Source organism: Heterocephalus glaber, unplaced genomic scaffold (genome assembly GCF_053883595.1).
Source record: "Heterocephalus glaber isolate CG9 unplaced genomic scaffold, H.glaber_assembly_v1.0 deba00001546, whole genome shotgun sequence".
Lineage (NCBI taxonomy): Eukaryota > Metazoa > Chordata > Mammalia > Rodentia > Bathyergidae > Heterocephalus > Heterocephalus glaber.
The window spans coordinates 765,995-772,547 of NW_028258339.1; the positions used below are offsets into that span (position 1 = coordinate 765,995).

The window sequence follows — 6,553 nt, forward strand, 5'->3', positions numbered from 1 at the left end:
AAGTATGGAGATAGATAAGTGGTGTACCACTAAGATACATTCCCAGCCTCAATCTACTTTTTTGCATGTTTGATATTTTTTTAAGTAATTTGTTCATTTTATCCAACTTGTTGAATTTGTAATGATGATATCTATCTTGTTTCTGATATTGGTAATTTGTGTTTTCTGTCTTAGTCTGTTTTGTGTTGCTACAACAAAATACCCAAGCATGGATACTTTATAAACAACAGAGGTTTATTTGGTTCATGATTCTGGTGGCTGGAAAGTATAGAAAGCATATTGTCCATGTCACGGCAATAGCCTCCTGGGAGCAACACAATGTGGCACAGAAACAGAAATGGAAAGTGCTGTGTAGAGAGGGGCCCAAGCATGTGAAGTGGACTCACCTTATAATCTGCTCTTGGAAAAACTAGACTAGTCACCCCAAACCAATCCCACTCTCAGGAGACAAGCATTAATTTATTCATAAGGATGTAGCCCCATGACCTAATTGTCCTCTACTAGGCTCATCTTTTAGACTCTAATTTTCTTTTCTGTTTATTTTTTTTCTGGTACCAGAGATTGAACTCGGGTCCTTGCGCTTGTGAGGCAGGAGGCAGAGCCACTGAGCTAAATCCCCGGCCCTTCTAATTTTCTTTTTTGATGGTGCTAGGGATTGAACCCAGGGAAATGCTAGGCAAGTGCTGGCACATGCTAGGAAACTGTTGTGTCACAGAGCCACTTCCCCAGCCCCTATTCCTCTACTTTTAAAAGCCTTCACCATCTTTCAGTAAGTTACACTGGAGATCTGAAGCTTCTATGGCTTTTTATTGATAGAACCAGGATGCAAGGGTAAAGGACAAAAGAAGGAAACCTGTGCAGGAATTCATGTAGGGGACAGAGGAGGGACAGGGTCAGGATAGGGTGGTCTGCTACAGGACTGACCTTAGGGCTAATCTAAGTAGATCATCGGAGTAAGGGAAAAACAAAGGCCAGTGCACACATTCCTTAATCTTTCCATCCAGGTTTTGGGCTTGTGCCCCACCAAAAGATATCCATCTCATACATATCTCTGGCCAATGCCCCTACACATTTATTTGAGGGTGTTTTTTTCTAACGTGGTTATGTAAGGCAATAAATTTACCATTCATTACTACATTATCAGTATTCTACATATTTTTATATGCTTGACACTTAATTTCTTTTATTTTAAATTGTGAGACAGGGTGTTTCTACATTGTGCAGGCTAGATTCAAACTTGTGATCCTCTTGCCTCAGGCTTCCAAGTAACTGGGATTACAGGCCTGTGCCACCATGCCTGATTTGCTTGGCATTTATTTTCATTCAGCTAAGAATACTATCTAATTTACATCTTTACTTGTTCTTTAACTCATGGGATATTTAGAAACGTTTTATTTAGTTTCAAAATATTTGGGGATTTTCTTAGAGATCTTTAGTTCCTAATTTAATTCCATTGTGATCATAAAATATACTTCACATGACTTGAGTCATTTTGAAGTTATTGAGACATCTTTCATGATTCAGAATAGGGTCATTTTGGAAGCTGTTCTCTGTCCTCTTGCAAATGATGTGTAGTTTGCCATTGTTTGGTTGAGTGTTCTATATGTTTATATAGTCAGGTTGATTGCTAATGTAGTTCAAATCTACAATATCTTTGCTGAATTGCTGCTTATTTATTCTATGAACTATTGGAGAAAGTACTGAAATCTCCAATTGTAACCATGTATTTATCTAATTATCCTTGTGAGTCAATCAGTTTTCTTTCAAGAATTTTGCTTCAAAATATAAGTTTGTTATGTCTTCTTGATGGATTGACCATTTTCTTTTTGACATGAGTTTATTAATGAATATAATTTATTTTGAAATCTTTTCTTCATATTAATATAGCCATTTACATTATCTATTGAGTCGCATTAGACTACTATATTTTCACCTATGTATCTTCATATCTGTAATGTTTAAATATAAAACATTAAAAATTTTCCCTGGACATAAAAAATCCTATCTTGCTTATTAATCCAATCAGGTAATATACTTATTTTCATTAAGGTATTTAGATCGTTGACATTTAGGATGTGAGGGCGATCTGGCTGCGACATCTGTCACCCCATTGATTGTCAGGGTTGATTTGGCTGATCTAGCTGGCTAGGCAGGTGTCCCCTTCCTCCCTCACAGCTCCAGGTGCATCTCTCCTGAAGCTGTGTGCTCCATTGAAGAGGACGACCACCCCCAATAGAGGAGAACCGTTTCCTTGGTCAAGGGTATATGAGTAGCTGCTCTCCCCTGCTAGAACCTCCAAACAAGCTCAAGATCATTGCCATTTAATGTAATTACTGATATGGCTGTTTAAATGTATTAATATTCATTTTCAATTTTTCCTATCTTATTTTTGTCATCTTTCCCTTTTTTCTTGTCTTCCTTTGGCTTGATTGTTTTTCATTAATTCTCATTTTAATGATGCTATACTTTTGTTTCTTTGTTGTGGCAAAATATAGATGATAAAAATAACCATTTTAACCATTTTTAAATGTGCAACTTGGTGGGTGTAATTATATTCAAAATGTGGTGCAACTATTACTATCAATTTCCAGAGTTCTTTCATAATCCAAAAAAAACCCCTATACCCATTAAGATAATGATTCTTCAATCCTCCAACCCCTCAGCATCTGGTAACATGTATTTTACTTCCTGTCTTTATGAATTTGCTTATTTTAGGTGCCTTATATAAGAGGAATCATATAATATTTCTCTTTTGGGTATGGCTTATTTACTTAGCATAAGTTTAGAAGGCTTATTCATGTTGTATTACCTATCAGAATTTCATTATTTTTAATTCTGAAAAATATTCTATTACATGTGCATGCCACATGTCACATTTTACTGATTCATTTATTGGTGGATATTTGGGTTGTTTACACCTTTTGGCTATTGTGAATAATGCTGTTATAAATATTGACAAGTATTTGTTTAAGAGCCAACTTTCAATTCTTTGGGGTACATACCAAGGAGTTAATTGTTGATCATATGCTAATTCTACATTTAATTTTTTTAAGAACTGTTAAACTGCCACAGCAGCTGCACTCTTATTGCTGCACTAGCAGTGCACTCTGTTATACTAGCAATGCACAGGGCTCTGATTTCTCTACATCCTCACCAACATTTGTTATTTTACTAAAAAAACAATAGTCACACTAATAGGTGTAAAGTGGTATCTCATGTTTTTGTGACTAGGGACATTTATTATCTTTTTTATGTGCTTATTAGCCATTTTATAGCACTGAAGATTTATATCTCTACCATATACCAAGGTTGGAAATACAGAACACTCAAAAAACATATGTAGTCATATCATATGTAAAGTGGCCAGCCACTTACACAAAAACACACACATTGAAGAGAATGTCTTCTAATTTTATCAATGGACACAAATGTTTATCATTCATAACAGATAATTCACTAACAGTATAATTCACTATGAATAATTCACTTATAGTTCAATAATTATCTTTTGGGAGGATTCATCACAAATAATACTGTACCGGACTTGTGTTCCTGTATTTCAATTCAATTAACTTCCAAATGATTTGCATTTGTCATAGAGAATTTCAAGGTCATATTTCTTAATTTAAAAAAATTACCACTTGGTTGGAGATAGGTTACAAACACATATTTTATACAGAGGTACCAACAAAAAGACAAACAGCTGGGCTTTATTTAACCATTCTTCTTTATATATCTCTTGATCATTTTGATTAAATATAATATACTGTCTGAACCATAACTGTAACTGAAAACCTTCATGCAATTTTGGTTCTCCTTTCAAATCAAATTCAATAGGTCAGCAGCACAGACACCATCTAGGAGCTTCATAAAGATATATTATCTTAAGGCCATCCTTTCTTGAATCAAAATCTGCATTTTAACAAATATTCCTTGAAATTTCTATGCACATAAAACTTTAGGAAGTACCCTTAAAAATATTTTTAGTCAAGTCTACCTCTTGCTTTGATCAGGGAGCCCATCTGTATTAGCTTTCCTGTCACTGAGATACAGTACCTGATACCCACAGAGAGGAGAGATTTTATTTGGCTCATGGTTTCAGGCGATTCAGTCCATATTTGGCTGGCTCTAAGGCAGAAACAACATCACAAGGGTGTGGAGGAAGAAAAATGCTTAGTTCACAGTGACTAGGAAGCAGAGGAGAAGAACAGTATCAGAAAGAAAAGAGGGACTGTCCAGAAGCAGCTGCCTGGCTTCTTTCTATTATCCTACCCATCTGCAGCTCTCCTGCCTTCACCCCAGCCTCCGCCATGTCCATGAGGGTGACTCAGAAGACCTACAAGGTGTCCATCTCTGGCCCCCGGGGCTTCAGCAGCCTCTCCTACAGCAGTGGCCAGGGCTCCCGAATCAGCTCCTCCAGCTTCTCCCGAATGGGCAGCAGCAGCAGTTTCCGGGGTGGCCTGGGTCTAGGCGGCTATGGCAGGGCTGCTGGTGTGGGGGGCATCACAGCTGTCCAGGTGAACCAGAGCCTACTGAACCCCCTGAATCTGGAGGTGGACCCCAACATCCAGGCGGTGTGCATTCAGGAGAAGGAGCAGATCAAGACCCTCAATAACAAGTTCGCCTCCTTCATCGACAAGGTGCGGTTCTTGGAGCAGCAAAACAAGATGCTGGAGACCAAGTGGAGCCTCCTGCAGCAGCAGAAGACGTCCCGGAGCAACATGGACAATATGTTTGAAAGCTACATCAACAACCTCCGGTGGCAGCTGGACACACTGGGGCAGGAGAAGTTGAAGCTGGAGGCGGAGATTGGCAACATGCAGGGGCTGGTGGAGGACTTCAAGAATAAGTACGAGGATGAGATAAACAAGCCTACAGAGATGGAGAATGAATTTGTCCTCATCAAGAAGGATGTGGATGAAGTTTACATGAACAAGGTGGAGCTCGAGTCTTACCTGGAGGGCCTGACTGATGAGATCAACTTCCTCAGGCAGCTGTATGAAGAGGAGATCCGTGAACTGCAGTCTCAGATCTCAGACACATCTGTGGTGCTGTCCATGGACAACAGCCGCTCCCTGGACCTGGATGGTATCATCGCTGAGGTCAAGGCCCAGTACGAGGAGATTGCCAACCGCAGCCGGGCCGAGGCTGAGAGCATATACCAGATTAAGTATGAAGAGTTGCAGACTCTGGCTGGGAAACATGGGGATGACCTCCGCCGCACAAAGTCCGAGATCTCTGAGATGAATGGCAGCATCAGCCACCTCCAGGCGGAGATCAAGGCCCTCAAAGGCCAGAGAGCATCCTTGGAGGCCGCCACTGCTGATGCTGAGCAGCGTGGGGAGCTGGCCATTAAGGATGCCAACACCAAGCTGGCCCAGCTGGAGAGTGCCTTGCAGAAAGCCAAGCAGGACATGGCACGGCAGCTGCGTGAGTACCAGGAGCTCATGAATGTCAAGCTGGCACTGGACATAGAGATTGCCACCTACCTCAAGCTGCTGGAGGGCAAGGAGAACAGGCTGGAGGCTGGGATGCAGAACATGAGCATCCACATGAAGACCACCAGTGGCTACTCAGGAATGGTGAGCTCACGCTACAGGGGCCTCCAAAGCCCTGGCTTTGGCAGCCTCTAAAGTCCTGGCTTCACCCGCACCAAGTCTGCCGTGGTTGTGAAGAAAATCGAGACCTGTGATGGGAAGCTGGTGTCTGAGACCTCTGATGTCCTGCCCAAGTGAATGGGCCACAGCAGCCTCTCCCAGCCCACACCCCTCCCACAGCTGCCCCAGAGCCTGTGTAGCTGTTAATGGAAGCATTGGGAACAAGAGACCCACCTGAGGCTTAGCCCTAGCCCTCAGCCCACCCTTGGGGGGAAATACTGCCTGGGGTACCCCTTCTTGCCCATGCCCTTCACTAAAACCAATTCAAGTGTCTTTTCCAAAATAAAGCCCAAGCTGGTTCTGCCGCCTGAAAAAAAAAAAAAAAAGAAAGAAAAGAGGGAGGGACCAGATAAATTTCCCAAGGTCACACTTCCATAACCAACCCAGACACACCTACAGATATGTTTTACTAATCTCCTGGAAGGCTCGCAAACCAATCAAGTTGACACCTTAACCATCATATCATCTTATCTTTAAATGTAATTTTGCATATATTTTGCTGATTTTGTAGTTAACCCTTACAGCACAATTTTATTTTACTTATATCCAAGTTCTCCTGGTTGCCTCATTTTTTTCTACTATCTGTGTTCAAATAGAAAAGTCCCTCTTGCTAATTTTTCTCTAGCTTCAAAATGTGTAAAGGTCGGAATGTGAAGCACTTTCAGGGGAGTTTATGCTATTATTTACGTCTCAAATATTAGGGTAGACTGAGGTGATGGGCATGTGGAGGACACATCCCAGTTGTCCTGGAAATGCTGTTGTTATATGGGGTATTTTGAAAATAAAAGTTATTGAGACATGCCAATCTACAGATAAATATATATATATATTTTCCATGTGGCATAAATAATTCTAAGACAATTGCACATATTGATTCATGAATCTTCACATCTAAA

General features: G+C 40.7%; 1 pseudogene; it reads left to right on the forward strand.

Annotated features, from left to right (window-relative positions):
* The first annotated feature begins 4,292 nt into the window (after positions 1-4,292).
* Positions 4,293-5,989, forward strand: LOC101698870 (keratin, type II cytoskeletal 8 pseudogene; annotated as a pseudogene).
* Positions 5,990-6,553: the final 564 nt, after the last annotated feature.